The sequence below is a fragment of the Mandrillus leucophaeus genome, unplaced genomic scaffold, assembly GCF_000951045.1.
Source record: "Mandrillus leucophaeus isolate KB7577 unplaced genomic scaffold, Mleu.le_1.0 Scaffold501, whole genome shotgun sequence".
Taxonomy (NCBI): Eukaryota; Metazoa; Chordata; class Mammalia; order Primates; family Cercopithecidae; genus Mandrillus; species Mandrillus leucophaeus.
In genome coordinates this window covers 1,407,451-1,425,286 of record NW_012105377.1, presented here as the reverse complement: position 1 = coordinate 1,425,286, position 17,836 = coordinate 1,407,451, and positions in this window count along the sequence as shown.

The window sequence follows — 17,836 nt, the reverse complement described above, 5'->3', positions numbered from 1 at the left end:
ATATGAAGATGGTTTCTTATTCACCATATTCAATGAGGCATGAAAAAACATTTTTAAGCAGTGTACCTGCCATAATAATGGTGATAAACCACTGGCCGTTATAATCATACCAACTTAGTTTTTACCCAATTCTTTAAGCTTTGAAATACCATTTTCTTGTATCAGTTTAACCAAAATCATGGTCAGCCCGACCATCTGGACCTTTTGATGATGATGACAGTTGGATGCACCTAATCAAAAGTCAGCAGCTAACTGTTAATAGAGTAGGAAATTCTGAGTTCACTACATTCTATTACGAGTCAAAAACAACTGCTCAAATAGATTTGAAAGATATGCCCAGTGGTTACCACTTAGCAATAAAAAGGAATAAGGCACTTTTTCATGCCAAAACATAGATGAATCTCAAAAACATTAAGCTGAACAAAAGACAGTTACAGTCTGTACTAATTAAATGAAATTCTAGAAAAGGAAAAAATCTAAATGGACAGAAATTAGATCACTGGTTCCCAGTGGGAAGGAGGAATAAATGCAAAATGGCGTGAGGAGTCTTTCTGGGGTGATGGAAATGTTTCATATCTTCCATGTAGTGATAGCCACGTATGTGTATGTTTGTCAGACCCATCAAACTTTACATTTAAATGGGTACATCTTACTGTCTGTAAATAATACTTTAAAGTTGATGTGAAAGATATTGTCTGTCTTCTGAAAAACTTTCATTATTCTACCTACTTTTCTCATCAAAACAATTCCAAGTCTCATGAAATATAATTATTGCATTATCTGTTAAAAATGTATTCTTACTATGTGTTAACACTCCCAGTAATGATTTATTAGCCATATTTTATCAAACTATTTCTTCAGTGAATTTTAGGATCTGCCTGATATGAGTGTCCACACCTAAATGTTACTGAAAGTCTTTGAACACAACTTTGTCATTGATTTATTCTAAGAAATAGAAGTGGCAGGTTTCATATATAAACATAGACTTTAAATATCCGTTAAAGGAATAGGGCAGATCGGTGAATGCTGATTTCCATATTAGTCTCTTTGAGTTATTACAAATAACTCATTGAACACGAGTCCTTTTCTTATCATAGGTAGGCATTGTAATTACATTTAAAAATAAGGTTAATAAGAAAAATAACTAGAAAAAGTCCAAATGAAGTTGTTTATACTGTGAACCTTGCAGTCAATAGTAAAGAATAAAACAAACTTGGCCTTTCTGAGAAGTCTTGGAAATCACAATTCATGCTGGTTCTGTGCAGCCTGTTAACAAGCCAGTCACTTTTTGCACTCAGGTTGAGAAAGTCATTATTTTTCTTCAGTTAGTTACAATTCGGCTGACAATGGTGTTCTTCTAATAGGCATCCTACAACTCAGTTGGCTACTATTGATTTGCAGACTCTGGGTCTTTATTGATAACCTTCACACTGACCTTGTAAGATTCATAGATTCTCATTATGGCAAAAGTCCAAGTGCTCCATGAAACAAAATGTTTTGGCACAAGCATTGATTCTATGAACACTAGACAGGAGAGAGGTATCTGCAATGAAAGACCATGCTACCTACACCAATATTTTTCCTTGAAAAGCCCAGTGTAAAACACATACGTGTATATGTTTATTCTCTAACAGGACAAATCCGGGTTCCTATTTCTGCCTCTTTTATACTCCAAGGAAATTAAGGCATGCCTTGAATTCTGATGATACCTATGTCAATACAAAAAAAAAAAAAAAAAAACCACTAAATCTTGTACATATCTGTTTACATGGATTGAGATCCTTTCCAGCTCATAACAAAATGGAATTCCTGTGTAAGATAATTGTTTCATGCAATAAAAGATAATCTCTTAAATCTTTTACCATTCATTTCTTATTAAATGTGGAGAATTGTGTTTTGAGATTGTGAATGTGTTAGTGACGAAAATAACATTGTGAAACCCATCGAGACAGCTTTTTATTAATATACCCTATTCACAAAAATCTTCATTTCCTGGAAGGACTGAGCAAATGATGATATTCTCTACAGTAACTTTCCCAGTTAATTCATAAATTTCGCCGAGTGTCCACCCACAGTCCCTAGAAGCCTGTTTTATGTGATCTGGAGGATTAGGAGATGAAACACTGGAGGAGGTGTTTTGCCCTCAAGGAATGCAAATTGTAACTAGAATTACATAAGAAACAGGAATACAGTGTGTACGTATTTGCACAAATTTATACACATCTGTCTGTTGCCCGTCTTCACATAAATACAGTAATTAACTAGGGATGGTGGTTGTGTTTAGAGTAATAAGGAAGTAAGTAGATTAGAAAGTGAGACAGAAAAAGGAGAAAGGTCTTTCCTCCCACCACAGACAATGGAGACATTCTCTCTGCCTGCTTCCATTTTATTTACCTGAGGGGAAGTATCCCCTATGGACTATTCTGAGGTGTAGGATTTCATACTGGCCCTCTGGAAAACATCCTATGTAACCCAAAAATGGGTTGTGTATTTTTGTGAGGTAGTGCCAGCTCAATAACACACCACCTGATATCTACTTATCTTTCTTCTTGTGATATTATCAGCCATTGATAGATGAAAAACAATCTATTATAAGAGATTACAAAATGGTGACAATCTAGTTCTGTAATTTCTTCATCTATTAACCGAAATAATGTCAGATGTTTGTGGCTTCAACCATTTGGTTACTGTATTAGAGTTCTATAGAGGGATAGAACTAATAAGATAGATATGTAGTTAAAGGGAAGTTTATTAAGTAGTAACTCACATGATCACCAGGTCCCACAATAGGCTGTCAGCAAGCTGAGAAGCAAGGAAGCCAGTCCGAGTCCCAAAGCTGAAGAACTTGGAGTCTGGACCGGGAGCCGTGGCTCACGTCTGTAATCCCAGCACTTTGGGAGGCCGAGGCGGGCGGATCATGAGGTCAGGAGATCAAGACCATCCTGGCTAACCCAGTGAAATCCCATCTCTACTAAAAATACAAAAATTAGCTGGACGTGGTGGCAGGCTCCTGTAGTCCCAGCTACTTGGGAGGCTGAGGCAGGAGAATGGCGTGAACCCGGGAGGCAGAGCTTGCAGTGAGTCGAGATCCGCCACTGCACTTCAGCCTGGGCGACAGAGCGAGACTCTGTTTAAAAAAAAAAAAACAAAAACAGAAACAAAAACAAAAAACTTGGATTCTGATGTTCAAGGACAGGAAGCACACTGTATGGGAGAAAGATGTAGGTAGGGAGACTAAGCCAGTCTAACCATTTCACATTTTTCTGCCTGCTTTATATTTGCTGGCAGCTGATTAGATGGTGCCCACCCAGGTTAAAGGTAAGTTGGCCTTTCCCAGCCCACTGACTCAAATGTTAATCTCCTTTGGCAACAGACACACCCAGGAACAATACTTTGCATTCTTCAATCCAATCAAGTTGACACTTGGTATTAGCCATCACAAGTGCACCCCCTGTCAACTTGAACCCAAACATATCTCCTGAGATCTACATAATCTTTCAATAAAGACAATAAGGTCATAATTGTGTCTAACATAATACAACTATCTTTCATACAACTGGAAGTACACAGATCCGCAACCCAAATGCTATTCATAAAGTTAACAACACTTAAATGCTGATATGAAGTCAATAAATGTTATGTCACATGATAAAGGAAAAGGAAATAAAATGAAGTTATTTTCCTAGTACAAGTATACATGTACAAATGGGAGGGGGGGGTTTTTTTTGAGACGGAGTCTCGCTCTGTCGCCCAGGCTGGAGTGCAGTAGTGTGATCTTGGCTCACTGCAAGCTCCGCCTCCCGGGTTCACGCCATTCTCCTGCCTCAGCCTCCTGAGTAGTTGGGACTACAGGTGCCTGTCACCACACTCGGTTAATTTTTCTGTATTTTTAGTAGAGACAGGGTTTCACTGTGTTAGCCAGGATGGTCTTGATCTCCCCCACCTCATGATCTGCCCGCCTCAGCCTCCCAAAGTGCTGGGATTACAGGCGTGAGCTACTGGGAATGGCCACAAATGTGTTTTTAACAAAAGAAAGAAATACTCCTGACAATTACAGTCCTTGTTTCTGCAGCTGGTCATGTGATTGTAGCTGGTATTGATGACTACCTTCTTCTACTACCCATTTTGTAGTCCCCTTGCCTTCAGCAAGCACCTCAGCAGGTTTTTTCCCTAGTGGAGTGACCCAAACCTTCATCCCTGAAGTGTCTGGGCCATTTGTAGTCCTGCCTGGATTGGGCTGTCGTAGTTTCCCATTGACCTTAATCACAGGGCATAGGAATACTAAGAGACGCCCCAAGGGATCACCAGTATTCTACGCTTATTCTTCTTACCTCCATTGTGGAGCAGTGGACTGATTTCATCATGATAGCCTGGGTCAATCACCCCAGCCAACACTGTAACTCCCTTCTTAGCCAGTTGACTTAAGGTAGGAATAGCCCAAAGTGTCCAGGTGTAAGTCTTAACTTCCAGTTTAATGGAATCATTGTGTCTCCTGGTGGCAGAGTTCCTCCCTCTGGAACTAAAACCTCTAGGCCAGCAGAACGTAATGGGGAACAGGAAGCAAAAATTTTGCTAGTGGATCACTAGGGGTGATGGCGTGTGGTATCACATTCACTTCCACCTCTTGATTCCTGGACCCATGAATTCTGGCTATGGGAGAAACTACTATATACTGGATGCTGATTCAGAGCATACACGGCCTTCTGGAGAACTTCGCCCCAGCCCTACAAAGTATTATCACCTAGTTGGCATTGTAATTGTGATTTCAAAAGGCCATTCCACCATTCTATCAATTCAGTTGCTTCAGGATGATGGGGAACATCGTAAGACCAGTGAATTCCATGAGCATGAGCCCACTGCCGCACTTCTTCAGTCATAAAGTGAGTGCCTTGGTCAGAGGCAATGCTGTGTGGAATACCATGACGGTGGATAACGTATTCTGTGTGTCCACGGATGGTAGTCTTGGCAGAAGCATGTGTGCCAGAGAGGTAAATCCATATCTGGAGTAAGTGTCTATTCCAGTGAGGACAAACCTCTGCCCTTTTCATGATGGAAGAGGTCCAATATAATCAACCTGCCACCAGGTTGCTGGCTGATCACCCTGAGGAACAGTGCCATATCAAGGGCTCAGCGTTGGTCTCTGCTGCTGGCAAATTGGGCACTCAGCAGTGTCTGTAGCCAGGTCAGCCTTGGTGAGTAGAAGTCCATGTTGCTGAGTCCGTGCATAACCTCCATCCCTGCCACCATCGCCACTTTTTTCATAGGTCCATTGGGTGATGACAGGGGTGGCTGAGGAAAGACACTGGGTGTTGTCCACAGAACAGGCCATCCTATCAACTTGTTTATTAAAATTCTCCTCTGCTGAGGTAACCTGTTGCTGAGCACTCACATGAAATACAAATGTCTTCAGTTTTTGACACTCAGAGAGGTCCATATCCACATACCTCTTCCCCAAATTTCTTTGTTACCAATTTTCCAATCATGCTTCTTCCAACTCCCTGACCATCCAGCCAAACCATTGGCTACAGCCCATGAATCAGCATATAATTGCACAACAGGCCATTTCTCCTTCCATGCAAAGTACCCAGCCAGGTGCGTTTCTCAAAGTTCTGCCCACTGGGATGATTTCCCTTCACCACTGTCCTTTGGGGATGCCGTAGCAAGGGGCTGTAGTGCTGCAGCTGTCCACTTTTGGGTGGTGCCTGCATATCGTGCAGAACCATCTATAACCCAGGCTCTAGTCTTCTCTTCCTCTGCCAACTGATCATAGGGAACTCCCCATGAGGCCATCGGTGCAGGCTGGGGGAGAGAAGGCAGGGTGGCAGGAGTGGAGACAATGGGCATTTGAGCCACTTCCTCATGTAACTCACCTGTGCCTTCAGGTCTTTCTTGAGCCAGATCATGTATATACCACTTCCATTTGATGATGAAATGGTGTTGTGCATGACTCACTTTATGGCTAGATGAGTTAGATGAGTTAGAAAGCACCCAGTTCATGATAGGCAGTTCAGGTTGCATAGTGACTTGATGACCCATAGTCAAACGTTCAGTTTCCACCATAGCTGTCTCTCAAAAGAAGAGTAGTTATCTGCAGAAGATGGCAGGACCTTGCTCCAAAATCCTAGAGGCCTCTGCTGTGATCCACCAATGGAGGCCTGCCAAAGCCTCCAAATAGCATCTCTTTCTGCCACTGACACCTCAAGCACCATTGGATCTGCTGGCTCATATGGCCCAAGTGGCAGAGCAGCTTACACAGCAGCCTGGACCTGGTGCAGAGTCTTCTCCTGTTCTGCACCCCACTCAAAATTGGCAGCCTTTTGGGTCACTCAATAAATGGGCCAGAGTAACATATCCAAACGAGGAATGTGTTGCCTCCAAAATGCAAATAGGCCCACTAGGTGGTATGCCTCTTTCTTGGTTGTAGGAGGGGCCAAATGCAGCAACTTACCCTTCCCCTTAGAAGGAATAAACATGCCCCACACCACTGGACCCCTAGGAATTTTACGGAGGTAGAAGGTCCCTGAATTGTAGTTGCATTTATTTCCCATCCTGTGGCACGCGAATGTCTCACCAATAAATCCAGTGTGTTTGCTACTTCTTGCTCACTGGATCCAATCAGCATAATGTCATCAATGTAATGGACCAATGTAATATATTGTGGAAGTGAAAAGTGATCAAGGTCTCTCTGAATAAGATTATGACACAAAGCCGGAGACTTTTATACCCCTGAGGTAGGACAATAAAAGTATATTGCTGACCTTGCCAGCTGAAGGCAAATTGCTTCTGGTGGGTCTTACAGACAGGAATGAAGAAAAAGGCATTTGCCAAGTCAATGACTGATACCAGGTACCAGGAGATGTGTTAATTTGTACAAGTGATGCAACCACATCTGGTACAGCAGCTTCAGTTGAAGTCACTGCTTGGTTAAGCTTACGATAATGTACTGTCATTCTCTAAGATCCATCTGTCTTCTGCACAGGCCAGATAGGAGAGTTGAATGGGGATGTGGAAATCGCCAACTCTGCCCCTGTGTCTTTCCAGCCTTTGGTGGTGGCACTAATCTCTGCAGTCCCTCCAGGGATGCAGTATTGTTTTTGATTTACTATTTTTCTAGGTAGGGGCTGCTCAAATGGCTTCCATTTGGCCTTTCCCACTGTAATAGCCCTCACCCTACCAGTCAGGGAGCCAATATGAGGGTTCTGCCAGCTGCTAAGTATGTCTATGCCAATTAGGCATTCTGGCACTGGAGAAATGAACACGGGATGAGTCGGGGCCCCCTGGACTCACTGTAAGTTGGACCTGAGCTAAAACTCCATTGATTACCTCCATAAGCCCCTACTTTAACTGGAGGACCACAATGACAATTTGGGTCCCTGGAATCAGTGTCAGCTCACAGCCAGTGTCCAGTCATCCCTGAAATGTCTGGTCATTTCCTTTTCCCCAGTGCACAGTTATTCTGATAAAAGGCAGGTGTCCTTGGGGAAGGAAGGGAGAAAGATTAGCAGAAATTGTTGGTAGTATAGCAGGGTCCTGCCTCAGAGAGACCTGGCTGCCCCTTCATTCAAGGGGTTCCAGGTCTGTAAACTGGCTCAAGTCTGGACATTGACTGAGGGGCCACAACTGTCCGTTCAAATTAGTCTTTTGTTCATTTGATCTGCAAGTTTTCTGCTTATATAAATTAAGTAGGAATGCAGTAGGCTTCCTATCAATTTCACTTTTAGGAACACCATCATTAATTAGCCAATGCCAGAGCTCTATGTGAGTCAGACTATTGTGATTGCTGCTTTGCCTCTGCTGTCCATTATGGTAGCTGTGCCCACCTTGCCTTTGACAGTTGAGTGCTGCCAATTGGCCCCTGCCCTCTCGGGATCCAATGATTCCCATTGTATTTAAATTTTGTAGTCGGGTGACTGTGGTTCCCACTGTTAGATCTGACATACACAGAAGAGCAATTACAGGGCTTTTTAAAAATGCAGGTGCTGCCCTCACAAATCTATTTCACAAAGCATTGGTCAAGGGTATATCTTCTGGACCCTCCCAGCTGGGATGAGTAGGTCTAAAGTGACTAATGCACTTCAGCATCCCAATCTCCCTAAGCCTTTGGATCCCTTCCTCTACATTAGACCAAGGGAGCTCAGGCATTTCCAGCTCTCTCACAGTGGGCCAGCTTTTAATCCATATTTCATCTAACCAAGCGAGTACACTATTAGAACCTTTTTTAACTCCCTGAGTTGCAACATTAAATGCAGAATCCCTACTTAGTGGGCCCAAATCAACAAATTCAGCCTGACCCAACTCTATGTTCCTTCCTGTATTATCTCACACCCTTAATATCCATTCCCATGCCTGTTCTCCAGATTTCTGTTCATTTTAATTAGAGAACTTGAGCAGTTCTTCTCGAGTGTAGTGCACCTCCTCATGGGTCACACTCTCAACCTCACTTCTAGGAGCCTGCAGGGACTTTAGAAGCAAACAGAGGTGTTGGGGGTGGCTCCTGAGGAGAATCCACATTATCTTGCCTGGCAACTGCCTCAGGCGGCATAGGGTTTATCTCCTCAGAGAAAAGTGGAAAGGCTGACGCCAGTGTAGGTCAGGCAGGGAATGTTGCCACTACTGGTGATGGGGAAGCTGTTTCTTCTGGCAAAAAGGGTTCACCAGAGTTTACAAGCTCAGTGTGCCCAGCTTCATCCCTCACGTCCCCATTGCAAGTTTCAGGGTCCCATTCTTTGCCAATCAATGCCCTCAGTTTAACAGTAGACACCTGGTGAGGCTGTGCATGCACCTTTCATTGCAGGTCAGCCACTTGCATGATGAGAGCTTATGTCTGATTTTCTACAATTTCAGCTCTTTCTCCGAAGGAGATAAGACTCTCACTCAGGGCAATCTTAGAAGATCTGAGGCTCAATATCTGCTTCTGAAGCTGGGAGTTAGAATCCCTGAGTTCATTATTTTCTTTCATCACTGTGTCTAGTGAACTTAGGAGCAACCAACCAGCTTCATTATGTTCCTTGGTTCTCCACATATGGTCAAAGGTATTATGTATAGAGTCACTAAACTCCTTGTCTCTCACAGGCGGTGAATCAGGAGTGTCAAATACATTTATTTTGCCTACCTTTCTAAACAGTCCATGCCAGGGACTCTTGGTATTCTCCATACTATTAGAAGTAGAGTCCTTAGCATTTTTGGGTCTAATCATGTTAAGCAGCCACCTCCAGAAACCCCCAAACCAACAAGAGAACTCCATCCTTAATATTCTGTTCCTCTAGAACCACTCCTGGTACGAAAATCTATATTAGGGTTCTCTAGAGGGACAGAACTAATAGGATAGACATATATATAAAGGGGAGTTTATTAAGTTTTAACTCACATGATCACAAGGTCCCACAGTCTACAAGCTGAGGAGCAAGGAAGCCAGTCCGAGTCTGAGTCGCAAAGCTGAACAACTTGGAGTCTGATGTTTGAGGGCAGGAAACATCCAGCATGAGAGAAAGATGTAGGTGGGAAGGCTAAGCCAGTCTAACCTTTCCAGGTTTTCCTGCCTGCTTTATATTTGCTGGCAGCTGATGAGATGGTGCCCACCCAGAATAAGGGCGGGTCTGGACTTCCCCAGCCCACTGATTCAAATGTTAATCTCCTTTGGCAACACCCTCACAGACATACCCAGGATTAATACTTTGCATCCTTCAATCCAATCAAGTTGACGTTCAGTATTAGCCATCACAGCTACTTCATGAATTAGCTAGTTCCCTAGAACCCAAAGCCTAAGGCAAAGTTTGAATACTAAGGTTTTACTGGGAGATGCAATTCAAGAGCAGCAGTGAAGGAAAAAGTAAGTGAGGCAGGGAATGAGGAAAAGCAAATGCAAGGTGGTATGTTACTGAGCCAGCACAACTTCACAAAAATACACAACTGGTTGTTTGGTTATGTAGAACATTTTCCAGAGGGCCAGTGTGAAATACTACACCTTGGAATAGTCCATAGAGGACATTTCCACTTAGGCAAATAAAAATAGAAGGGCAGGCCAGGCATGGTGGCTCATGCCTGTAATGCCAGCACTTTGGGAGGCCAAGGAGGGAGGGTCACTTGAGGCCAGGAGTCGGAGACTTGTCTGGTCAACATGGTGAAACCTGCTCTCTACTAAAATACAAAAATTAGCCGGGCATGGTGGTATGTGCCTATAACCCCAGCTACTCAGGAGGCTGAGGTAGGAGAATCACTTGAATCTGGGAGGCGGAAGTTGCAGTGAGCTGAGATAGAGCCATTGCACTCCAGCCTGGGAAAAGAGCGAGACTCTGTCTCAAAAAAAAAAAAAAAAAAAAAAAAAAAGGTGAGGGGAGTGGGGGGCAAATATCATTACTCGTGAACAATTAGTTTTTCCTTCCTTACCCTTGAGTTCTTTGACCATCTAATGTTACTGCTAGTGGGCAAAATAAACTGAGGCTCTATTGCAAATATACTGTGAATATAATTCAACTCTCAGGCTGCCTGTGCATCATTACAGGAGGAAGGGAAGCAAACTTATCTGCTGATAATTTCCTATATTTTGTCTCTCATTGGTCAAAGTTTACCTTGAGGTGTAACTCCTCTAACCCTCCAGACTGAGCTGTCAGACTGGTCAGGGCAGCATCTGGAGAAGCCAGATCCCTTGCACTAATGATTGGCACTTTATCTGGGCCCAGAAGTAATGGAAGGAACCCATACCTTGGTGCCTACCCCCTCAGAATGGACCAGGGCACCAGAGCAGCTGTTCCCAAGGCAGCAAGGATGACCACAGCCGTGCTCAGAACCCAGCCCTTGACTCACTGACACACTGGCAGTGTTAGGTGAGCAGACAGTGATGGTGGTGTTGAGGATGTCCATTAAACAAGTGGCTGAGACAGGGATAGGTGGGGATGTGCAAATATGGGGAGGTGCAGGAACTACCTTTTATGTGCTTGAGGTAGACTGCATATAAGAGAGGCAGGATATGTTCTTGACTTTCTCTTTTAAACAGCTTTTCAGAATAGAGTTGACTCCATAGATCCTCTAAGAGTGATAATGAAGGTTTTAAATCCTGTTTTGTTTTTGGATTTTTGAAAAAACATAATGATTTATTTCAATCCATTGGAATTTATATTTCACATAAATGAAATACACTTTTATAAATGTCCAGTTTGTCCCTTCTTTGGCAAGTGGGAGCCACTACAAATTGTCTCCTGACTCCTACCAACATGACCCAGAAGTCTTTGAGAGCTTCCTTGCTTTGTAGCATGACAAAGTATCTTGTACATTTCCTGACCCGGACTTGGCATCAGCCATTTCTGCAAGGAGCCCTGGTTCATTTTGGTGGGGAATGGTATTCAGAGCCACAATCTGGGCATGAATGGTAAAGTGGCAGAACACTGCGAGGAAATCCAAGTCTCAGATATGTTAAATAAAAGGTTTCAAAAATAGAAAGATGAAGTTATCAACAGGATTAATTTTGACAAATGCATGAGAAAACTTGTGTGCAAAATCAAGGAGACAGACAAGGGAATATCCCTTTGGGATGGCAAAGTGTTTTGTGAATACAAAGAAAGGGTACATGGAGTGGACCTGGGATGAGGAGGCGATGAGTATGGAGATGTACACAGTGGTCAAACAGGGTCGGGGGTTATATGCTGTACCAACCCATTTGAGTTGTTTAGATTATTAAACATGATTGAATTCACGTGGGGAGTATCATTTGGAACTAGTTTGGTCATTTGCTTTCTGTCTGTCTCTCTCTCTTCTCTCCTCTTTCCTCTTCTGACAGTCTCGCTCTGTCACCCAGACTGGAGTGCAGTGGCGCAATCTTGGCTCACTACGACCTCCATCTCTCCGGTTCAACCAATTCTCAAACCTCAGCCTCCCGAGTAGCAGGATTACAGGTGCGCACCACCACACCCAGCTAATTTTTGTATTTTTAGTAGATGTGGAGTTTTACCCTATTGGTCAGGCTGGTCTCGACTCCTGACCTCAAGTGATCTACCTGCCTCAGCCTCCCAAAGTGCTGGGATTACAGGTGTGAGCCACTGTGCCCAGCCCCTGTCACTTTATAGATAAGATGTTGACTTTAAAACGATTCTGGGGCTTAGTTGGGTAGGGCAAAGATTGAAGTGTCCTGAATAGGCCTGTGGCCACCAGGAAAGGCAGGGGTCAGCTGGGGGCAAGCAGAGTGCAGTTAGAAGGTGGCTGCTATGGACAGCCAGAAGGGTCCTGTGAGTTCTCAGACCTGCAGTTCTAACTTCATCCACTTCTATTCCTCTCCTAATTTCTAGTCTAAATTTCCACTGGTGACCATTCATTAGGGACTCTCTTCCTCTTTCCCAGTTCGTGACTTGCCTGGTGGTTTCTCAGTGGCTGTATCTTCTAGGATGAGGATTCCAAATTAGTAGTGGGAAATATCTTTGGGTCCTGAAGTCACACCTGGTAGATCTTCAAGCTGATTCCAGTGCAGGCATGTACAGGGTTTAAGATTGAACTACTTTGGGACAGGAACTTTCATGGCAAGTTTAAAAGATGTTCTGATAAATGAAACCCTGTGAACAGTGTCACACTACTTGTATCAAGATACACCTAAGCATCAGTAACAAAGACATGAGGACCCAGGTTTGTTCTAGGTCTAGGCTCTGCCAGCCCTTGGCCAGGGTGCCTCAAACTTCAAGCATGTTCGACTCCCCTGGAAATCTTATTAAAATGCCAATTCTACTTTTGTAGGTCTGTGACTGGACCTGACATTCTGCATTTCTAACAGTTCCCAGATGATGCAATGCTTCTGTTCCCTGACCACACTGGAGTAGCGAGACCCTAGAATGTTATCATTTGTCAAAGCTGTGACTGCCACATTCAGGTTCTAACCTGCAGGGAAGGAGAGAAGGCAGGATGGGGGAGGCTCCGTTGATGTCTTTAATCCCAGACCTGGTTGAGGGTACGTATCACTTCCACTCACATTATTTGGGTGAAAACCTAGTTATGTGGTTACACCTAACTGCAAGGACATCTGAGAAACGTAATCTTGCCTGACAACCACATACAAAGCTATAATTCTATTACTTTCAAAGAGCGGGGAGCAGATGTTGGCAGACAAATCACAGTCCCTGCCACATTACTCTATCTGAAGTCCCCTCACACACCTCCCAGAGACTCCTGGTGCCCGCCCAATCAGGTGAAGTGTACTCAGAAGTGTCCAGGAGGCTTTCCAGACATGAACTTCACAGCATTCTTCCCTTCAGCACGTACTTGAAAAATTCTCCCAGAATTTCCTGAGTATAGAGGTTTATTTATTTAGGGGAGAATGTACAAGTCTACTTTTTTCTTTCCGCTTTCATGACTTCGGAAGTGAACGAGATGACCAGATTATGTCTCTTTAAAATCAACTTGTTTAATTCTTCCTGTTTTGGTGAGAAGAAATTGATGCTTCAATCCCAGTCTTACATTATTCCAGCAAAGACAGTCTTGCTGGGCTGAATCACTGCGCTGCAGATTTTCCTGTCCGGTGAGTGGGTGAGATAGGATAATAAATGAGTCCAGGCAGTTGGCAAGATACACAGGCAGCCTGAGAGCAGAGTTATAACCACAGTACATTTATGATAAAACTGCAGTTTATTCTGCAGACAAACGACAACATTAGATGGTCAAAGAGCTCAAGGATAATGAAGGAAAAACTTATTGTTTGTGAGTGATGAGATTTGCCCTTCATTTTTATTTACCTGATTGAAAGTGTCCAGCGTCTTCGCAGATGGAAATTTTCATTTCCTACTATTCTTCTCAATACTCAAGCAAATGAAATAGAATTAACTAAAAGCAGAGAGATATAATCTGCTTTAGCCGAAAGGCTAGAGGGGCAAGGAATAATCAAGTAAGCGCTCCAAGGCTGCTTCGATATTTCCTTAATAAACAAAAGTGAAGGGAGAGTCATACTGGGCTGTTCTCTGACACACGCACAAATTAAATATGCATATTGCCCCCTCAGAATACAGGCCTAGGGAACAATGAGCTCTTAGTTGGATTTTCTTCCCAGTATGGCATTTTTATGCGGTCTTTCACTGAAATGAACAATTTCAATATAAGAAAAAAACCCTGAAATATAACCTGAAGTCAAATAAGGCTGCCGTGTCCTTCCATTAGCCCCAGCAGTTGCTTCCAATTATCGTGACCAGATTTTCTCATTTGTACTTTTTAGAGAAATAATATTTGTATTCAGGAGGAAAGCTGAGAAGTGAATCATTTCATGTAGATCCTCCAGACAGTACCAGCAGTGTCAAAAAGCAGGAAGAACTCTCCCTGGATTCTGAGTCAAAAGATATAGATTTAGCGGCCGGGCGCGGTGGCTCAAGTCTGTAATCCCAGCACTTTGGGAGGCCGAGACGGGCGGATCACGAGGTCAGGAGATCGAGACCATCCTGGCTAACATGGTGAAACCCTGTCTCTACTAAAAAAATACAAAAAATTAGCCGGGCGTGGTGGTGGCGCCTGTAGTCCCAGCTACTCGGGAGGCTGAGGCAGGAGAATGGCGTGAACCTGGGAGGCGGAGCTTACAGTGAACTGAGATCCGGCCACTGCACTCCAGCCTGGGCGACAGAGTGAGACTCCTTCTTTAAAAAAAAAAAAAAAAGATATAGATTTAAATCCCCACTATATTTTTTCTTTTCTTTTCTTTTCTTTCTTTTTTTTGAGACAGAGTCTCTGTCACCCAGGCTGGAGTGCAGTGGTGCAATCTTGGCTCACTGTAACCTCCGCCTCCCAAGTTCAAGTGATTCTCCTGCCTCAGCCTTCCGAGTAGCTAGCTGGGACTACAGGCGCACACCGCCGCAACTGGCTGATTTTTGTATTTTTAGTAGAGATGGAGTTTCACCATTTTGGCCAGGATGGTCTGGAACTCCTGACCTTGTGATCCACCTGTCTTGGTCTCCCACCCTCCCAAAGTGCTGGGATTACAGGCATGAGACACCATGCCCAGACTAAATCCCTTCTATTGGCTGGGCGCAGTGGCTCACGCCTGTAATCCCAGCACTTTGGGAGGCTGAGGCAGGTGGATCACTTGAGTCAAGAGTTTGAGACCGGCCTGGCCAACATGGTGAAACCCCATCTCTACTAAAAATACAATATTAGCTGGGTGTGGTTGTGTGCGCCTGTAGTCCCAGCTACTCGGGAGGCTGAGGCAGGAGAATCACTTGAACTTGGAAGGTGGAGTTTGCAGTGAGCCAAGATTGCACCACTGTACTCCAGCCTAGGCGACAGAAACTCTGTCTCAAAAGAAAAAAAAAAAAATTCCTGCTACCTAGTTTTTGCATAATCATGATGAGGTCAAAGATGATGGTGACAGTGACAATAGCCAGCATGCATGGAGCTTACTGAGAACATTCACATGCTTTCCGTGTTTAACTCAGGTAATCCTCATAAAAATTCCATTTTATAGTTGAGGGAAAAATGAGGCACAAAGCTGCTAAGTACTTCTCTCAACGTTATATAGCTAATGTATATACACAGTTGGCTAAGATATTGTATTAGGCCATTCTTGCTTTGCTCTCAAGAAATACCTGAGACTGGGTAATTCACAGAGAAAAGAAGTTTAATTGGCTCACGGTTCCACAGACTATGATGACATCAGCTTCTAGAGAGGCCTCAGGAAACTTACAGTCATTGCAAAAGAGGAAGCAGGAGCAGGCACGTCACATGGCCAGGGCAGGAGCAAGAGAGCCTGGTGGAGGTGCTACATGCTTTTAAATGGCTAGATCTCACAAGAACTCACTGTTGTGAGGACAGTACGAAGCAGGATGGTACTAAAACATTCATGAGAAATCCACCCCCAGGATCCAATCGCCTCCCACCAGGCCCCAACTCCAACACTGGGGATTACATTTCAGTTTGAGATTTGGGCAGGGCACACATCCAAACTGTATCAGCTATGTTTCCTCTTTCTGGGGACATAGCCAGCTGACAGTTCTCAGTCCTTCTGCAGTAAGGAGTGGCTGGGGGACTGAGTGCCACCCATGAATGTGAGAAAATGTGCCATTTCTAGACCAAAGCATCTAAGAAGCAGGAGTGGCCCTCCCTGCTCTTTCACCTGCTGCCAGCTGGTTGCAGAGCCACAGGTGAAAGGAAAGCCTGGGTTCCTTGAATCACTCTCACCAACCAGGAGCCCCTCCTCAGGCTATCTATCTCATGGATGAAAAACAAACTTCTCCTCTGTCTGGACCATGACATCTTTGAGGGGACTCTTATTACCATAGTGTAGCCTGCTGTGGCTAACACCGCAGGGAGTGATAGAATCTTGATTTGAAACCAGGCAGTCTGGCTGCAAAGTCCACCTCGATTAAATTACTTCTTCAGTTGAAAAATGGGAATAACTGTCTCCAGGTTTCTAGTGGTGTTCCTAAAGTCTTCAAAAGGCTGAGTTCTGTGTAGTTCTGACTAATTTGGGACAGAGTAAAAAGCCCACTAGGCAAAATGTTCTGCCTTGGTTTTGGTTAATATTCCCCCTGAATCAGAACCTTGTCACAGATAGGGTCAGCATCTTCTTTCTCTGGGTACCTTAGTCATCAGCTGGGGCTTTACAGGCTCCCTGCAGCTCTTTCTGCCACTCTCTGTCTAGATGAGGTGTCTTCTGGCCCAGGCTGGGCCCAGCCCTTCCCTCTGTAACATGAGCCACTAGTTTTTCCTCTGGGGGTTTACCCTATGACACTGTCAGGTCTCCCAACTCTAGGCCTTCCCAGGCTAGCTTTGTTCTATTTCCCACCTGTCTACTGCTGAGATCCCATGGTGATTTCAGCCAGCTTGCTTTGACATTCCACCCTTATAGCTTCTACCCCACCTACCTTAAAGGGATGTTGTGAGGATGAATTTAGGTATCTAAAAGTGTGCTGAAAATGTAAAATATACAATTAAATATTAACATGTTTAATTTGCATGTGAAAGGGGGAATTTATTTATATTCATATTTGATTGATTAATTTATTGATTTATTTTGAGTCAAGTCTCGCTCTGTTGCCCAGGTTGAAGGGCAATGGAGTGATCTCGGCTCACTGCAACCTCTACCTCCTGGATTCAAGCAATTCTCCTGCCTCAGGCTCCTGAGTAGCTGGGATTACAGGTGCCCATCACCATGCACGGCTAATTTTTGTATTTTTAGTAGAGATGGGGTTTCACCATATTGGCCAGGCTGGTCTCTTGCCCAGGCTGGTCTCGAACTCCAGACCATGGGATCTGCCCGCTCGGCCTCCCAAAGTGCTGGGATTACAGGCATGAGCCACCATGCCCAGCCTATTTGTATTTATTTTTTAAAATTTTACTTTAAGTTCTGGGATACATGTGCAGAATGTGCAGGTTTGTTACATAGACATACATGTGCCATGGTGGTTTGCTGCACCCATCAACCTGTCATCTAGGTTTTAAGCCCCACATGCATTAGGTATTTGTCCTAATGCTCTCCCTTCCCTTGCCCCCAAACCCTGACATGCCCTGGTATGTGACGTTTCCCTCCCTGTGTCCATGTGTTCTCATTGCTCAACTCCCATTTCTGAGTGAAAACATGCGGTGTTTGGTTTTCTGTTCCAGTGTTTGCTGAGATGATGGCTCCTAGATTCATCCATGTCCCTGCAAAGGACATTAATTCATTCTTTTTTATGGCTGCATAGTATTCCGTGGTGTATATGTGCTACATTTTCTTTATCCAGTCTATCATTGATGGGCATTTGGGTTGGTTCCAAGTCTTTGCTATTGTGAATAGTGCTGCAATAAACATACATGTGCATGTGTCTTTAGAGCAGAATGATTTATAATCCTTTGGGTATATACCCAGTAATGGGATGGCTGGGTCAAATGATATTTCTGGTTC